The sequence below is a fragment of the Mirounga leonina genome, unplaced genomic scaffold (assembly GCF_011800145.1).
Source record: "Mirounga leonina isolate KUSES-001 unplaced genomic scaffold, KU_Mleo_1.0 Mir_94, whole genome shotgun sequence".
Taxonomy (NCBI): Eukaryota; Metazoa; Chordata; class Mammalia; order Carnivora; family Phocidae; genus Mirounga; species Mirounga leonina.
In genome coordinates, this window is record NW_023270855.1 from 6,196,236 (window position 1) to 6,216,070 (window position 19,835).

The following is a 19,835-nucleotide window of genomic DNA, read 5'->3' on the forward strand; positions in this document are numbered from 1 at the left end:
CCCCGCCTGCCCGAGGCTGAGCCGGGCCGGGGGCGGGCGCGGCGGCGCGGCTCGGCGCGGGGGCGGGGAGCGCGCGGCGCGGGGCGCCCGCCGCCTGGCGCACAGTAGGGCCCCTGGCCTCTGGGGCTGCCTTGGGGCGCACGCCCTCGGCCCGGCCTCGCTCGTTCCTCGCAGCCACCGCTGGGAGGCGGCCCAGAAATGGTCCCATTTTACAGAGCCGGCACCCGGACGGAGCTCAGAAAGGTGCCCACGGTCACGTCTGGGAACAGTCCGCGGTGCGGGCTTCCGGAGCCCGCCCTCCGTCTCCACGCCAGTGTGTCTCACCCTTCGCCCTGCGAGATTTCCTTTTTCCAAGCTGTTATTTTCAATGACATTCTTTAAAAAGAAATTAAATCATATTTAGGATCACCTGGTTTTTACCCGAGGGCCCAATGGTGCTGCGCACTTTCAGCGCCCCCCCTCCTTTTGCATTTGTACTTCACACCGGTGCTCATTAGTTCCTTAAGGTGATAGAGTTTTAGTTTTAATCATTAAAAGCATTTCTTAAACTCACTAACAGCATTTCTTGAATTCTTTAGCGGTGTTTCCTGCACTGAGGGATCAGGACTCATGGGGTGGGGGTGGGGTGGGACGCGGGGCGTGGGAATCCCAAGTTCTCACGTTGGAGAAGCAGTTTGGGGCATGCTGCCTGGTAAATGTACTGGGCAGTCTGCGGGCCGCTGCTTTTCCTGCCGCCCTCTCCGTGACGACTCGTCCAGAGGGGTTCACAGATGCCCAGTCAGAAAGCCTCTGGTCTTCTGGACTTGAGGCCGTACCTTTTTCCCTTCCTCCCATCGCATTTACTGAGCATCCCGCTCTCGGCCTGGTCCTCCTTGAGAAAGCAAAGACGAATAACGTTCCTGACTTCAAGAAAATTATCGATTGCTTGTCCAGAATGCTCTCTAGCCCTTTCACATCTTAACTAGTTGGGGACGCTTAGTTCTTTTCCCTTTAGGGCAAAAGGTTCTCATTTTTGAAGGACAATTTTGTGAGGATGAGTATCACTTCTGAAAAGGTTCAGAGCTAAAGTCAATAGATTCGTGTCCTTCTACTTGTCTCCTAGAACAAGAAGAGCTACAGCTCTGTAGGGACTCGAGAAAAGAACATTTGTTGACCATTGGAAGCCACCCATTTCTTTGCCTGTCGTCTAGGTAAGTCGGGTTGTCAGGGCTCAACATTCTACACTCAGGCATAGAAGTGCTGCATGCATTCTTCTTGATCATTCCAGAGTTCCAAATGTATGATTCAATATTTGTCAGTTTATTGACAGAGTTGTACCACCATCACCATTTCAAAAGAAACCTCCTACCCATTAGCAGTCATTCCCTGTAACCCTACCTAACCACTAATCCAGTTCTGTCTCCATAGATTAACCTATTTTGGATATATCATATAAATGAAATACAATAAAGTCTTCTGTGACATGCTTCTTTGAACTTAGCATAATGTTTTGAGGCTCATCCATGTGGTATCATATCGATATTTCTTTCTTTTTTATGGTCAAATAATATTCCATTGTATGGATATATCACATTTCATTTACTCATCCACTGTTGATGAATATTTGGGTTGTTTCTACTTTTTGACTATTAGGAAAAATGCTGTTATGAAGATTCATATCAAGGTTTTGTGTAGACATGTTTTTCTTTCTCTTGGGTACATATCTAGGAGCAGAATTGCTTGATCAAATGGTGACTCTATGTTAAATTTTTTAAGGAACTGCCAGCCTGTTTTCCAAGGTGGCTGCACCATTCTACATTCATGTCAGCCATGTATGGAGGTTCCAGCTTCTCCACATTCTTCAACACTTGTTATTGTCTTTTTTATTTTAGCCAACCTGATGTGTGTGAAGTGGTACCTCATTGTGGTTTTGATTTGTATTTCCCTAATGACTCATCATACAAGCATCTTTTCATGTGCTTATTGGCTATTTGTGTATCCTCCTTGAAGAAAAGTCTATTAAAATCCTTTGTTCATCTTTAAATTGGGTTATTTATATTTTTATTGTTAATTTATAAGATCTGTTTATATATTCTGTATACAAGTTCTTTATCAGATATGTAATTAACAAATATTTCCTTCCATCCAGTAAGTTCTTTTTACTTTCTTCTTGGCATCATTTAAAGCAGAAGAATTTTTAATTTTAATGAAATTCAATTTACCTATTTTTCTTTTGGTGTCACATCAATTCCTAATCCAGAGCCATAAAAATTTACTCCTAAATTCTCTTCTAAGAGTTGATAGTTTTATCTCTTATGTTTAGGTCTCAGAGTTATTTTTAGTTAAATTTTGTGTATGGTGTGAGGTAGGGCAAACCTGCTTTTGGTTGGGGAAATTCGCATAATTAAGGACACTGACCAAAGAGAATCCCAACACAGTAAACTCAGAACTGGTGCAACATTTTAGAGTTGAATACTAGAATATGAATACTTCCTAAACATCCTTCTAAATAAAAAAAGAAATCTGTGATTTTTGAAAGTGATCTGTAGTTAGTGAAGCCTAAAAATGTAAGAAGTTAAGGAATGTAAATAGAAATAATATAAATCTGTTTTTTAAACTACTGGTCTTGATTCACTGGTGGATTATTAAATCAATTCAGTGGGCTATAACCAAGATATTTTTTAAAGTCCAATAAAACAGAACAGAACAGAAACTATCAGAATGTACTTCCTAAATTTAAAAAAAATGTTACTTCATAACTTTTATGTTATGTATATGTGTGTTTGTGTGTACCAGGAATTGGTGTAAAATGTGTTTATTACTGTTGGCCATATTTTCAAAAATTAGAAAAACACTGTGTAAGCTTACAGTTGCAGAATTCTTTCATTCCACAAACATTTATTGAGTGCTTATTTTGTGCCAGGCCCTCTGCTAAGTGCTGGGGATAAAATGATAAACAGCACATAGTCTCCGCCCTGCAATAGCATGCATACGCAGTCCTATCCATACTGTAGTTTCTAGAGATACAAGATTGTACCTTGGTTCAGTTTTCCCAACCACAAGGACACCTTCCAACTCTTGATGTTTGGTCCTGTGGCACTTATTTTTTTTGCAGTTAGTGCTCAGCTGTTCACCTCATTCAAGATTTGCAAACATATTTGCTTTTCTTCCAACTAGGGGAACTTTGTTCCCAGGTTCATAATTGCATACTATGTTTATTATATTGGGAAGGAAGTACAAATCTAGTAGTGGGAGGGAACCATAACTTAATTGATTTGCATTTTCCTCCAATTAAAACTAGCTTGACTGAGAGAACCTCAGGTTGGTTGGTTGGTTGGTTTTTTTGAGAACTCAGGTATTTTTAAATACTGTTATATTACTTCTTTTTTTTATTTTTCAAGGGTTTGGCAAAACAGAGTGTTGACATTAATAGTGATATTTAACTATTTTGGAGATTGGGTTTAGGAAAATTAATGTGCTCTGTTTCCAATCATCCAACTGAGTCACTTATTCATGGCAGCTGTGTACCATCACAACTCTTTATCTGAGACACCAATTGTCCTATCTAAATGCCACACATTCCCAGGAGATTTAGAAGATCTTAATTTAAAATTTAAAAAATTATAACCAGTTCAACATGCCAGACAGATTACACACACACACATACACACACACTTCCACAAATACAGCCACTTTTTGAATGACTCTGTTATGTTCTCATACATGATTTTTAGATCTTCTTATAAAATTTTACCCACAACCTCCCAATTTTACTTTGACTTCGATTAAGGTCCTTTTCTCTTCCTCTCCCTATTCTGTCACCTGTTATCTTGCCCTTCACTAAATGACTTGCCCATTTGTTACAAGATCTTAAGTACCACAGCCAGGCTTGTATCCCATTTCTTCTGACCTCCAATTGATTGATCTTTTCATTATAACTCTCTACATAAGTCAGCTTTCTATTTCTGAGTGGTTGCTTATGAATAAAAAAAATTTCTGGAACATTTTAATACAAGTATTAATCTTGATTATAAACAAATAATTAGGTTACAATAAATGCAGCTGTGTGTTGATTCAAATTAAAAACCGTAAGAGAATATAGCCAAATTAGCATTTTTTTAGTACCCTCACTTTGAGCTTTTTTAAAGATAATTTGGAATAATTGAAAGAAATTTTTTTTTTTTTTTTTTTGGTGACACTTTTAGACCTACCGTTTATTTCAATCCACAGTTCTGGAGGCCCCAAGATGCCTCGTTGCCTTATGTCCTCCATGCCGGGCCCGAGGTCCGCCGCCGCAGCTTCCCTCAAACGGCCCCTCACACAGGCGTCCACCACCGGCGTCACCCCCCCCCCCCCGACAGCAAGACAGAGCTCATGTTTGCTAAATTGCCTCTTCTCTGCTTCCAATTTCTGGTTCCTGACGACATCGGCATCCTAAATGTTCCGATACCTTGTTTCCATGAGCTCGTCATGCCAGAGATCAAGGGTTTCTAATGGGCAATGAAACCAGCATTGTCCCTTCCCCAGCCTTGGCAGTTTAAAAGCTGGGCAGGTAGTCTGGAGGGTTCCAGAGACGTCGCTCCCAAAAGAAATAATTTTAAAGCCATTTCTTCAAGAGTACTGTTTTCTTTCCTATTGAATGAAATAACTCCCTATTTTTCTTTTTTATAATTTGTAAACATCTTATGAACTTAATGATGATATTTAATTCCAAGGAAATTCCATTTGGTAATTTCAATAGTTTTGAATTAGACTACTCAAATTTTAAAGTTTTAATGGTTTGAAAACATCTCTTAGAGGTTCAGAAATACTTCGATTTTCGGGGAATAAAAAAAGAGCATTTTGTCCTGCTTTGCGAAATTTTCTCTACTTTCTTTCCTAAAAATTTACCTACTTTGCATATCAGATTGGCTTCTAAGTATCAAGAGTTAGGAAGTAGAGTGAGTAGATGTGAGGAAGAAGAGAACTCCTGGTCACCCTGGAATGGCAGAGTTTTCAGAATGGGAACGTTGTCCTATTTTCCATTATCTTTTCCTTTTAAGAGCATGAAGTAAGTAGTAGTAGTAGAATGGAAAGAGCCCTGACCTTTATCTCTGCTCATTGTGACCTTGGGCGGGAGACTTGCTCTCTCTGAAGCTGTTTCCTTGTCTATAAAATGGAAATATAATATATTCCCACAATCTCACCAATGAGAGGACTTGAGAAAAATGCCAAGTCAGGCTCCTTGTAGGAACTTGTAGGCACACTCCCCGTTGAGCAAGGAGCCCGATGTAGGGCTCCATCCCAGGACTGGGGAATCATGACCTGAGCTGAAGGCAGCTGCTTAACCGACTGAGACACCCAGGTGCCCCTAAATTGTATTTTCAAAACATTTTTTGGGAAATACTTTTTGAAGTATTTTTTCCTATATATATCTTATTTAGTCATCAGTCTACATGGACGCTCTGCTCTCTTTCTTTCTTGCATGTAAAGAATCACTAGTATTAGGAATAGATTTAAAAATAACCATGAACTCCAGATTTCTGTATGAGAATAGTTTTCTCAGGACACCTGTGTGATTTTATAGGTCCCAGGCTTTGTCATATAAAACTAAAAAGCAAATGCTTCTTATGATGGAAAAGATTAGACATAATACAGAAGTGGACAGAATAGGAAATGAACCTCCTTATACTCATAATCTGGTGTCAGTTTATGGCCAATCTTGTTTCTTCTGTGCCCTCACTCATCTTCCTCTCTTCTAATATAATTCTGAAGCAAATCCCCCAAACAGGTTTTCATCATGAAACTTTCAAACTGTTTTAAAATGTTGTTTTTGAGCCTTCTACATAAAAGTTGGTTCAAATGATTTACTCTGGGAGCTTTTTGGTTATCAGAAAATTTCTCTACTGAAATACCAGAAAATTGTAAAATGTGTTTATTGCTGAGAGAACCATTGTCTGCCTGCTACAGAGTTCCTTCCAGAGGACCCAAGGACATAAATATGTTCAGGCTGAGAAATGGGCAAATAACTGGGGAAAGACAGTTATGGTAGTTTCAGTTGCTAACAACAACAACAACAACAACAACAACACAAAATCAAAAACAAAAGCAAAACAACCCTTGTGTATCTGTGCCAAGAACAGATTTCAGCAGATATTGGTTCCCTAAGCTTTGGGGTAGCTGGGTGGGGCCTGGGTGGTTGATAGAGTTCCAGGGGCGGGGAGGGGGGTCACTTTCAGCCACTGACAGCCCACTTCTTCTACATTCTTCTTCCCCTTATGTGAACTGTACAAATGAGTATTGTGTGCTAAAGGTTAGGAAGGAGAGCAAGACCCTAATCTGCCCTTCTGGAAGACCCCCCTGGGAATAATTGTGTTCCTTCAAGTTTCTTTCTTTTTTTTTTTTTTTTAAAGATTTTATTTTATTTATTTGAGAGAGAGCAAGCACATGAGAGGGGGGAGGGTCAGAGGGAGAAGCAGACTCCCTGCCGAGCAGGGAGCCCAATGCGGGACTCGATCCTGGGACTCCAGGATCATGACCTGAGCCGAAGGCAGTCGCTTAACCAACTGAGCCACCCAGGCGCCCTTCCTTCAAGTTTCTGCTTATTCCTCTGCATATACCTAGATCAGTCTAATACCTGTTGTATTTTTTTTTAAAGATTTATTTATTTGTGAGAGAGAGAATGAGAGAGAGCACATGAGAGGGGGGAGGGTCAGAGGGAGAAGCAGACTCCCTGCCGAGCAGGGAGCCCGATGCGGGACTCGATCCCGGGACTCCAGGATCATGACCTGAGCCGAAGGCAGCTGCTTAACCAACTGAGCCACCCAGGCGCCCCGAATACTTGTTGTATTTTGGTATAGGTTGTTGGTGAAGTGTCTGTCTTCTCCTACTAGGGTTGCAAGTGCCTTGACACAGAAACCATGGTTTATTGATTTTTTTTTTTTAATGCCAAGGACCTCCTGCACTAAATGCCTGAAATCAAGTAAGTGGGCTATTGATGTCTGTTGAATGATTGATTGCTGGCTGTTTAACTTGCAAACCCATGCCTACAATTAAGTAAATAATGCAAATGTCACCTCATCAAGAGGTCTTCCATCACTGTTATTCTTTATTCTCTTAACAGTTTTCTTTTTCTTTGTCCCACCTGAAATTGTTTTTAAACTTTTGGTTATTGTTTGTCTCCCCACACTAGAATGTAAACTCCATGAAGGCAGGGATTTTTGTAAGACTTTATTATTTTAGAGATTCACAGCAAAATTAAGAGTAAGATACAGAGATTTCCCATTTACCCCTTAAGGAGGGGGTTTTTTATTCACTGTTGTAGCCCCAGCTCATAGTATGCCTAACATGACAAGTGGTAGGGGCTCAAAAAGTTTTTATTATTGTAACAGTAATAATGTGATAGACTCAATTACCTTTAGAAGTTGTATTTTCATCATTAGGTCCTACAAAATTGATTAGTATGTAAATTCCCAGGCTCTGCTACTCATTTTAGCCTTACTTAGGTAGCCACTGGCTTTTCTGTTTTTGTGAACATAATTTTGTTTTGAACTTTTGAACCCTTGTGGCAATTTTGCTTTTGACACTGCGAACAGCTACTATTGATACACAGTTTCTGTTTTGAGCAGAATCTGAGGACTGATGGGGAAGTCTGACCCTGGAGCTCCAGAGATACACTTCCTATTAGAGTTATTTTAGATATTCTCTTCCCACTGTGATCTTTCAGTAATATAATTTCCCTTTTCCCCTTGTACAGAAGAGGTTTTCCAGCACCTACATTGCCTATCTCTCAAGCACCTGACTCCTAAAGGAATATTTTTCATACATCTAGGACATGACATTTGGGAGTGACACCTGTCTGGGGGTGACGGTCTGGCTCAGGATAGCCTTTCCTTCTGTTTTGCATTTCTACTGCAATTTAAATGTTTGAGTATCTGGTCGGTTGGTCATGAATTACATGTACAGTTGACCTTTTAACAATGTGGGGGCTGGGGTCTCCCATGCAGTTGAAAATCTGCTTATAGCAGTGACTCCCCCAAGCCTTACTAATCACATCAATAGCCAATGAACACATATTTTGTATGGTATATGTATTATGTAGTGTATTCTTACAATAAAATAAGCTAGAGAAAGAAAATGTTACTAAGAAAATCATAAGAGAAAATGTATTTGCAGTTACTGTACTATATTTAAAAAAACTGTACAGTTCAAGGTTCAACTGTATATGTTTAGAAACTTTGTGCACTCTTGGGAGGAGGTGGGGGCAGGAGTTAAGGGGACCAGTGTGCTTTACTGAACAGTGATACTTTGTTGCCATTAATGTCTTTGCAGCCTCTCTTCCTACCACCATAACATGGATACATGGATATTTTTTCCTTCCCAAAGTATTTTTCTGTTTTAAATGTCCTGTAACTATCCATTGATTCTTTCAGTAAAACTTCAGTAATTCAGTATAATCCTGTAGTATTTCCAGGCATTCAAAAACATATTTTTAATATATCATATTACATGCTTAAGGCATGCAATGTCATATGAAACAAATAAAACAAATATTTACAAACCATAAGATCAATAACAATCATAATATATGGACAAAGTCAACCCGACCACACAATGAAAAGATATTTACATCCTAGTTGAAAGACAAAAACAAAATCGAAAAGAAAAATAAATCACAGCTTTGAACTTTTATGTAAATGATTTTTTCCTTTTCTTTCTAATTACTTTAAAAATTACAGAAGTCATATAAGCTTTTTGTAAAAAGTCAAGCCACTTGAATGCTCATTAACAGTGCTCATAATAGTGTTACTCATAGGAAACCAAAAAAGTGGAAACCATCCAAATGTCCAGCAACTGATGAATGGGTAAACAGAAGGTGATGTATATACAGTGGAATATTATTCAGCAGTACAAATGAATGAGGTGCTGATGCATGTTATGAAATATATGAGCCTCAAAAATATTATGCTGAGTGAAAGAAGTCAGTCATAAAAGACCTTATATTGTATAATTCCATTTATATGGAATGTTCAGAATAGGCAAATCCATAGGGACACAAAATAGATTAGATGGGAGAGGAGAAAATAAAGCACTGGGTGTTATACACAACTAATGAATCGTTGGACACTTCATCAAAAATGAATGATGTACTATATGTTGGCTAAGTGAACATAAAAAAAAGAATAATTGTTAATGGGTATAGTTGTTTTTGGGGTGATGAAATGTTCTGGAATTAGACAATGGTGATGGTTGCATGACTTTATTAAATATACTAAAATCCACTGAATTGTTCATTTAAAAGGCTGAATTCTATGATATGTGAATCATATCTCCATTTTAAACATGTTGAGAAAAAAAAATTTATATCCTCTTTTACTGAATAAGAACTAGTGTGTTTTTACTTTTCCCTTCTTCACCCACCTGCCTTATAATGTCATTCTGTTACTCCTGGGCCGCAGCAGATCGTTGTAACTGCCCAGAGAGCCCAGCCTAGGGGACAAAAAGGATCTAAAATCCTAGCCGTGCACTCATTCTACCTGAAAGAAGGGGTGACTTTTTCAGGGGGGAAGGGGCAATGGGAGAGTGGGAGAGAGAATCTTAAGCAGGCCCCATGCCCAGCATGGAGCCTGATGCCAGGCTCAATCTCATGACCCTGAGATCATGACCTGAGCCAAAATCAGGAGTCAGATGCTTAACCGACCGAGTGACTTTTTCTAATCCACACAGAAGTGCTTTGGGAAATAGCAGTGGCCTTAATCATTTTAATGGGCTTTTAGGGTGGTGAAGGTTGGTAAATAGATGTACTTGGTCTACTATCTTGGATTAAAAGTCAAACACTTCATTTCACTATAATACTATAATGGATTTACTATAATGGATTATTTTCAGGAATGGAACACCCTTTGGCCCTCTCTTCACAAGTTAGGTTGAAAATTATCTGATTAATCTCAAAAAGCACATTTCTAGTTTGCATGGGTGTAATACAGTTCCTTTAGATTGGCTTATTTTTTGTTTAAAAAAGATTCAGTGTATTGTTCAATTTTACATTATGATCCTCCAATAGTTTTATATTTTATATCACTAAAGTACCACCACTACCAAGGGGATTTCCTGATACTTACTTGTTTTAACAATACAACTTTTCTGACAGCATTCTTGTAGATTTCAAAAGAACTCAAATAATAATATTTTTGACACTAAATTTAATCAGTGAGTCAATGCACATTTATTGAATTACTATTGAAAATAATACTCTATTCCAAACAGGAAGAGCCCCCAAACCACGGTACCTTGCATACAAAGTGCTTATGTGCCTGGTGCGTAGTAGGTACTCAACAAATATTTGGAAATGAATCAATGGATCAAGTGCAATTTTGTTTATTTATGATACCTAAAAATTAGGTACTGGCTAATAGCCATAGATTTGGTAGGTCCTTATTTCCATCTTCAGAGAAAAAAGGGAAATTATCTGATGTAAAAAATGTGATATAGATCTCACTGATATGAGGAATTTGAGAAACAAGACAGAGGATCATAGGGAAAGGGAGGGAAAAATGAAACAAGACGAAACCGGAGAGGGAGAGAAACCATAAGAGACTCAATCTCAGGAAACAAACTGAGGGTTGCTGGAGGGGACGGGGTGGGAGGGATGGGGTGGCTGGGTGATGGACATTGGGGAGGGTATGTACTATGGTGAGCGCTGTGAATTGTGTAGGACTGTTGAATCACAGACCTGTACCCCTGAAACAAATAATACATTATATGTTAAAAAAAAAAGTTTTTTAAATGTGATATAATTAGTGACTACTTCTAAGAGAAGTCCCAGAATTCTGGCAAGTTAACAATCGTTTTAGTGCTAAGTATTTGTAGTATTTTAAGTTGCAAATTTTCATCAGTGATTTTTTTTTTTTTTGGCCACTTTTTCTGTCTGTTTATTTGTTTATAAAAGAAGCATTTACTGTTAAGTTTCAGGATTACTCAAAGGAGTTTCCATATGTAAATCAATAATCAGTGGTTCTCAAGCCTGGCTGCATATCAAACATTTAGTGTTTTGTTTTTGGTTTTGTTTATATGTTTGTTTCTAATCTTAGAAAGGTGGAATCCAGGATTCCTAGACTAATTAGAGCCACATGGTTGAACGCATGAATCTTTGATTTAAGAAGAATCCTAGGTGATATTTTGGGGCGCCTGGGGGGCTCAGGCAAGCATCTGACTCTTGATTTTGGCTCAGGTCAAGATCTCAGCGTCCATGAGATCGAACCTGGCATCAGGCTCTGTGCTGGGTGTGGAGCCTACTTGAGATTCTCTCTCTCCCTCTGCCCCTCCCCACACTTTCTTTCTCTCGCTCCAAAAAAAAAAAAAAAAAAAAAAAAAAGCATCCTAGGTGATATTTTAAGTTTTGTTCTTAACCACTCAAATTCTTCATGAACATTTTTTTTTCTTACAAAAAATGGAAGATTTCAAATAATGCCAAATTCTCATCCTGGTTCCCAATCTTGGTTCCTTCTCTCCTTCCCTGACTGTGCACAACTAAAAAAGTTTGTTAGAACTCAAAATATTAAGCCAGATTCTTAATGTTGTTCTTTATCATGTGAATTAGAGAGTACAAGTCCCAATAAAGAGAGGGAAGAATTGCCTTTTCAAGTATTTAAGGGCCATCATTTAAGATGATATCTTACCAAAAGAATCTCTTCCTTCTCACGGAAAAATAAAAGTTTAATTCCATTACTCTTAGTAAGAAATGTGAGCCATGGAAATAGTAAACATATTCAGTATGTGGGGAAAACAGTTGGTATTCAGTAAACACCAAGTAATTTATTGGCTTGGCAAGGCTCCCTTGAACTCTAGTGTATAGTTAACTCTTACTTATCTAGGACCAGATTTACTATTTTGTAGATTGTAACGTCACTGAGCTTCTCCCTATCACATTGCTGAATTCCAGGATCAGTAGTACTCCTGCAAAAGCAAAGGGATCAAGCTCAACAGTGGGCTAATAGAGTTGACTTTCCAATCCTTATTAAGCACATCCTTTTCGTTACACATTGTGTTAGGCTGAAGGGCAAAAACCCTGCTTTTAAGAAGTTCACAGTCCTGTAGAAGAGACAGAGGCAGACAAGTTAAAAACAAAACAAAACAAAACAAAAAACAAAGCTAGAATACCAATGTGATTAAGTGCTATGAAATGGTTGTTCCATGGTGCCATGGGGTACTGGAAAGGGAGAGAAATCTAACTCAGGTTGGAGGGGCAGGTGGTTAATGGGAAGGGAGGATGGTTAATGGGAAGGCTTCCCAAAGATGTAATACCTGAGCTTAATCTTGAAGGATGAATACAATCTAGCCAGACAAAAATACTTAGGAGGATCCAAGGCTTTTAAAAAACACAAAAACAAAAACAAAACAAACAAAACCATTTGCACTAGAGAACCTAAATCGAAGCTAATGCTCATGTTTCTAGTATATGTGCTGCCGAAGCGAGCACATATGCTCAGGTTTCTGACTTGAGCAATTGATGGGCTCAGTTTGAGACATGTTGAGTTTTAGGTGTTTGTGAGGGATGTCCAAATGAAGGTGTGCAGAGATGATTGGCGATCTCCTGTAACTTTGGAAAGGGGTCTGGGATGGAAATATAATGTGGAGTTGTCATTTTTCGCTTAGCAACCGAAGCCACTGATGTGAATGAGATTGCCAAGGAGAACAAGAAGGTGAGGAGGCTGAGGAGAAATCTCTGGGGAAGATGAGGTTTTAAGGGATAGGTGGAATCTGAGAAGGAACAGCCCAAGAAATAGAAAAAAGGAAAATGAGAACAGTTTGATATAATGAAGTTCAATAGAAGAAGAACACAATACTCTCAGATGGCACAGAGAGGTCAGTTAAAGCAGGCCTGGTAACTGGTGAGATCAAGGCAGAAGCCGTGTCAGCCAGGAACATTTACTGAGCACCTACTGTGTGCCAAACATTGTAAATGTCATGTTCTTTATTCTTCAACACAACCTTCTGAGGGAAGGCAGGATTATTATTATTATTATTATTATTACTTTATTATTATTATTATTATTATTATTATCCTCATATTATAGATGAATAAATTGAGACAGACAGAGGCCCTGACCAGAGTCATACAACCAGCACATGGCAGATCAAAGGTAACTCAGCTCTTATCTACTTCTGAGTCCAGTCTCTTAGCCATTTCTGGTTACCATTTGTGGCAAGAAAGTAGAGATAATGTATGTATATGCCTCTTTAGAGACATTTATCAGTGAAATAAGGAGGGTAGATTTTTACAAAGGGGACATTAAGTTTAAACAAGGTGGGTTGTAGGGTTTTATTTTTGTTTTTAAGAAGAGAGAGGTTTGCTCAACATCACTCGGCATCAGGGAAATAGAAATCAAAACCACAATAAGATACCACCTCACACCAGTCAGAATGGCTAAAATTAACAAGTCAGGAAACAATAAAGTTGGCAAGGATGCAAAGAAAGGGGAAGCCTCTTACACTGTTGGTAGGAATGCAAGCTGGTGCAGCCACTCTGGGAAACAGTATGGAGGTTCCTCAAAAAGTTAAAAATAGAGCTACCCTACAACCCAGAAATTGCACTACTAGGTATTTACCCAAAGGATACAAACATAATGATCTAAAGGGGCATATGCATCCCAATGTTTATAGCAGCAACATCCACAATAGCCAAACCATGGAAAGAGCACACATGTCCATCAACAGATGAATGGATAAAGAAGATGGTGTATACACACACACACACACACACAATGGAATATTACTCGGCCATCAAAAAAATGAAGTCTTACCATTGCAATGACATGGATGGAACTAGAGGGTATTATGCTAAGCCAAATAAGTTAATCAGAGAAAGAAAAATACCATATGATTTCACTCATATGTAGAATTTAAAAAACAAAACAGAGGATCATAGGGGAAGGGAGGGAGAAATAAAATAAGACAAATTGAGAGGGAGACAAACCATAAGAGATGTTTAATTCTAGGAAACAAACTGAGGGTTGCTGGAGGGAGGTGAGTGGGGGCATGGGGTATTGGGTGATGAGCATTACAGAGCGCACGTGATGTAATGAGCCCTGCGTGTTATAGGCAACTGATGAATCAATGAACTCTACCTCTGAAACTAATAATATACTATATGTTAATTAATTGAATTTAGATTTTTAAAAAAAGCAGAGAGAGGTTTGCATATAATTTTAAGCTAAGGAGAAAGAGCCAGTGAAAAGAAAGAGAAGTGTTAAGAATGGGGGTGCCTGGGTAGCTCAGTCATTAAGTGTCTGCCTTCGGCTCAGGTCATGATCTCGGTGTCCTGGGATCGAGCCCCGCATCGGGCTCCCTGCTCAGCGGGGAGCCTACTTCTTCCTCTCCCACTCCCCCACTTGTGTTCCCTCTCCTGCTGTGTCTCTCTCTGTCAAATAAATAAAATCTTAAAAAAAAAAAAAAGAAATGTTAAGAATGTAGAGGTTGATGCATTTCTAGCCATACCTCTATTTTCTGTGGCTGGATCCAAATATATCTGAAAAGAAGCTGTCTGTTTGAATAACTGAAGCTATTTGGTACTAAGTACGTTTTGTGAAAGAAAATGCCTATAAGAGATGTCCATCCAGTCTTTTCTCATTTTGGAATCCATTAATATGGATTAATTCATGATTAAGTAGACTGAATTTCTCATTTAACTACCACTCACAACTGTACTTGCCATATCAAACGAGGCCATATCTATGTAGGTTCAAGGCGAATATTAACAGTCAGGGATAGGCTCCATTGTTACATTTCCTTCCTACGTTCACATTATAAAATGGAATGCCTTCTTTCCTTCCATCAGTTACTGTGCCCTGGTGGAATGCCCAGAGTTCTTTCATGGCACAAAAAATGGTGCCCATTGATGAGCTCTTAGCTGATCCTGCTGAAGTACTAGAAATTATTACTTTCAGTCCCTGGTCTTGTTTTTTAAAAATATATGCAAATGCGGTTAAACTTGACTTCAACTGAGCTTCTAGTAATTATACTAGAAAGGGCAATACAGTTCAATGTTTCTTGTTTATAAAAGACTTATAATGAAATCCATAACCAGAGCTCTTTGTCATTCCTCTCCAAAAGATAATAGTTTTGCAGCCCTGGTGGAGTGACATCTAACTCATACCCTAGTTCATAGTTTTATACATGGAAGACAGACAGACATACTAGGACTTATGTGTCAAGGCACTAATGCGAAGGCTGTGGGGGAAAATGCAAAGTAACATGCATACAGCTTCTTTAGGAGCTTTCAACTTTCTTAGAAGAGATGACATAAATGACTAGAATTCAGAGAAGTGACGGGCCAATATAAAGGGTAATATGGTGTTGGATCACCTTATTTTCTTCCATTAAAAATGATTATATCAGTAAGAATTTATTTTTGTTGCAAGAGTTTTTTTTTTTTTAAAGGAATACAGAAAAATCTAGAATACGTTCTAAGAGTTCCCCCTTACTACCTCCTCACTTCCACTTCCCTTCCCAGATTGAGGCGTTTCTCACTAATTTCTTCTCTACGCATTTTCATATGTTTGGAAGGACTTATGTAGTTTAGCACAGGCTCTTTTACAGCTGTTTGGCAGAAATTATTTAAAATACATTTTTTCCATGAATTTTTCACTTATTAAGGTCTTTTCATGTCAGAACACACAGATCTATTCTTTTGATAGTCAGTGTTGTATTACTACCGAATACATTTTTAAATGTATCCTACAAAAGAGAGTGAAACAAAACAATTAATTTCTAAAACTTTCGATTGGCAAACACTAGTGATTGTATTAAATCACTTCCATGTTTAATTTCTTGTTCGACACTAAGCCTCATAGAAATTTTCTCTTTTTAATCTTTTAAAAACATAGATTTAATGCATTATTTTGACATGAATGCCTTACATAAATATTTTGCTAAAAACCAAGTGTTCTTAAAAGGAAGACTTAAGTAGAAAATACTGGAATACTACCTCACAAGAATATATAATTGAATGCTGTGGACCCCACAGGCAGAAACAAAATGAAATGAAATAAAATAAAATAAAATAAAAATCTTAAATATCTAAGGATAATGGGAATGCTAAGGACAATGGGAGGTTGTTGTTGTTTTTTTAAATTTCATAAACTGATAACTAAAATCTTTTTAAAAAACAAGATGTGGGGCGCCTGGGTGGCTCAGTGGGTTAAGTGTCTGACTCTTGGTTTTGGCTCAGGTCATGATCTCAAGGTCGTGAGATGGAACTCCATGTCAGGCTCCAAGCTGGGCTGGGTGTGGAGCCTACTTAAGACTCTCTCTCTCTCCCTCTTCCTCTGCCCCTCCCCGCCAAATCAAACCAAACCAACCAAACAAAAAAAAAACTCAAGAAGGTCTCTATATCTTGTTTAAAAATATATCTGTATGTACACACGCATAGAAAAATGCGGAGGAAAAATAAGTTTATTTTTTAACAGTAGTTATCTCTGGGTGGCGAGATGTATTCAAGGTGGGTTTTTTTTAAGTATTTTTTTTTTTTTAAAGATTTTATTTATTTATTTGACAGAGAGAGAGAGAGACAGTGAGAGAGGGAACATGAGCAGGGGGAGTGGGAGAGGGAGAAGCAGGCTCCCCGGTGAGCAGGGAGCCTGATGCGGGGCTCGATCCCAGGACACTGAGATCATGACCTGAGCCAAAGGCGGATGCTTAACAACTGAGCCACCCAGGAGCCCCATTCAAGGTGATTTGTATTCTTTATCTTTTTCTGAACTTTTCAATTTTAAAAATAATGAATACCTATTATTTTTCTTAATTAGAAAAGTTGGAGCAATATAATGAATTAATAGTAAATGAGCTAAATGACCGTGTTTCTGGATTCAAGAAAAAGAACTGTTCCCTCTTTATCTTTGTATTTCCCCACATTACTTTTTCTCAAGTAGTTGTCAGATTTTAAAAATTTATAAGGCCAAGAAATAACATTGGACCATTAGGCATAATGTATAAAATTATAATCTTGGGGGTCAAAATAAAGTTAAAAATAGACTTAATGTATAAATAAACACAATATCTAAAGTAGTTTATCCTAGTGCTATTAGGCCAACACACAAAACACATTTTTATTTGCCAATAAGTGTGTCTCTTTTGTTAAATAACTAAGATTTTTTACTTTTAATTTAGCAAAATTTAGGTTTTAAAAAAGCTTATTCTTGTCATTTCCAAAAAAAGAGGGGAAAGGAGAGAGGAAGCTGTGCTTACTGGGAAAGTTGCAACATTCAGTTCGTAAGGACTTTTTGCTTGAGATATTTTTTTCAACTACTTCTCTTACATAAGAGCCCTGAAATATCTCCATAGGGAGAAATAACACTGGGCTACATTATGTCTTTTTAATTTTTCCTCCAGATAGTGTTTACAAATCAACATGTAGGAATGACTCCATACTCAGAGTTATTAGCCAACATTGGTGTCTATTTGCCATTAAGGACAATTGGTAATTTTAACAATCAATGAGAGTTTATTTTAGGAGAAAACTTACTGAAATTTGCAGGAAATAACCTTTTTGTTCCAAAACAGCTGTCATTGAGCACCATTATACCTACAACAATTAAAATTACCTTTGGTGACTTTTAGCATTTGGCATTGCTCCATTATTGTTCAGTTAAATATTTTTCAAGTTTGCTAGGACTTTTGCCCACTGTGTGCTTACGGCCCTTTATTGTCAATATGTATCTTAGAATTCACCTTTGTGACATTACTTTTTTGTATTGTGGGAGAGAGTGTAATTTCTGAAGTGAATTGCCGCAGAAATCAAGTAACATTTATTAGGAAATTGCAGCACATATCTACAAGTTACTTACAAAAATATGATTATAATTTATTCCATTATGTTTGGCAACGGATATCCCGTTCTCTCTTTTTCTAGATCCTTGCAAAAAATTCCCAGTTTAAAGAATTAGCTAATGTTTAGTGGACAAAAGCAACGAAGGGTGACATGTGCTGTCATTCTGATAGATGTAATTGAAAATTGTGAAGAAAATATCTAAATTTAAGTCACCCAGGCCATCAGGCAGGGGACTGATTGTCAAAAATAACACCAAACAAAAACATACAATTTTGCAAGGCAATGGAAGTCATAAACATGTTAGCTCAGCACCCATCCAAAATGAGGATTGCTTAGAAAAAAATAACAAACCTGAGATCCTGTAATATGTCACCCAATCGAAATCTTAAATAAGATCTTATGTGTTTGTTTGTTTAATTTTGAAAAAAAGGGAAACGTCTGTCTTCAGAAATGATTAATTAAATATTGAAACACAATAGCTTGGAGACCCTAGCTGCATCATATGATAAAAGGCAATGCTTTTATAATATCTCAGGCCTTAATTACTATTAGTTTATTACTGTATTTTGAGGGAAAGAGTTTATTTGTCATGATTTTATTCAAACCACAAAGGTATTTGGAGAATATTTAAGAATTATAACTCATTATCTCAACCTAAAAGACTGCTACCAGTGAACATGTCTTATACCCTGATACTTTTCTCAACACTTGCAAGCCCCTAATTAACCTTTCAGACAAAAAAATCCTGGAAAGGATTTAAAGCGCTAGTCAGGTGAAATTTATTTAAGTAACTTCAATAATCTGCAGAAATTCAAAGCAATTTAAGCTTTGTGTTACATATTTAGGGCACAAATTGTCTTTATGCTGACTCCCTTTGACACTCTTCCCTCTGTTATATTCCAGCAGAGGTTTTTATTTCTGAATTCCCCCTCCCCCACCCAATGTCACATCATCAAATCCTGGGCTGTTTTTGAGGAGAAATAGTAATTAACAAAACTGGCTTTCCAACCTAGGGTGTCGAAAATGGAGGGTGTGCAATATATTATTTAAAAAGGCAGATGCAAAACTTCCATAAAATTTAAAATTGACTAACAACGTGAAGACAGATACTCCAAATTGTTGATAGGCCTAATGGAATACTCGTAATCTTTCTTTTCTTGATATTTTCTGAAATTTTCAGAAATTCATGTATTTTTTTCATGTATCATTTTTACAGTGAGAAAAATAGTAAAACATGGGGAAGAGAATCCCACTGATCATGAAAGTGTGAATAAAATGTGTAAAACACTGAGTTTTTTCAAAGAGGAAAAAAAAAGTACTTTTGTAAAAGAATCCAGGCTTCTAAACTCTTCCTCTCATTTGTGGAACATAGAGTATATTTTGGATCAAAACATGGAACATTCCAGACAATGTGAAATCTAGAAAGGAACTGCACCTGTATCCCAATGCAGGGCCAAAAAAATATAGCTACTGAATAAATAGTCTTCCTAAATTAGGAAGAAGAATTCAAGTCCACTCCTTACGATGCACAAAAGTGAAAGTTTTACTCTTGGCATGGATATGATAAAATCGTGGGATACGATTAGCAAGAAGGTATTTTTCAGAGTTTTACTACACTGAGCAGCTTTAAGTGGAAGAGTAGATACTGTAGAAAATAACTCAGTGCTTTGCTCTAACTGAAAACTTGGTGATATTTGATGAAACTATAGCTTTTACTCTGTAAGTTTTGAGAATTATTTGATTAATTATTTTTCCTCAAAACTACCCCTTGTGCCAGATAGAAGACATTGTATATTTGAGGATTTGCTTACCTAAACTGATGCTCTTGGTAGGGATGAATTAAACTTCTGCAGAATTTTCTGTAAGAAGAGTAACATTCACATAATGGTGATTCTAAAAATGTGATCTTTTTCATTGGAAAATATGAAGCAATGTATGTGGAAAGCTGCAAAATCTGGAGTTTCAGGCAGATTGGGCAAGGGATGTCTGGTACAAAAAAAAATAATTAAATCATGGCTAAAGATTTTTCCAGCAAAAGTAGTCATTAATA

The 19,835-nt window shown here is 37.6% G+C and overlaps 2 long non-coding RNA genes across 3 annotated transcripts in view; one reads left to right on the forward strand and one right to left on the reverse strand.

The window, feature by feature from the left end:
* The window catches only part of LOC118005679, a 37,541-nt gene that overhangs the window by 2,208 nt on the left and 15,498 nt on the right, over positions 1–19,835 (forward strand). For both annotated transcript variants that reach the window (XR_004677846.1, XR_004677845.1), the window contains one exon: positions 1,103–1,190. This is a non-coding gene — a long non-coding RNA (uncharacterized LOC118005679). The remainder of the gene's footprint in view (positions 1–1,102; positions 1,191–19,835) is intronic.
* Positions 11,345–19,680, reverse strand: LOC118005681. The gene is made up of 3 exons (XR_004677851.1): positions 19,597–19,680; positions 17,480–17,539; positions 11,345–12,048 (listed from the first exon to the last, which is right to left on the reverse strand). It is a non-coding gene; the product is annotated as an uncharacterized LOC118005681 (long non-coding RNA).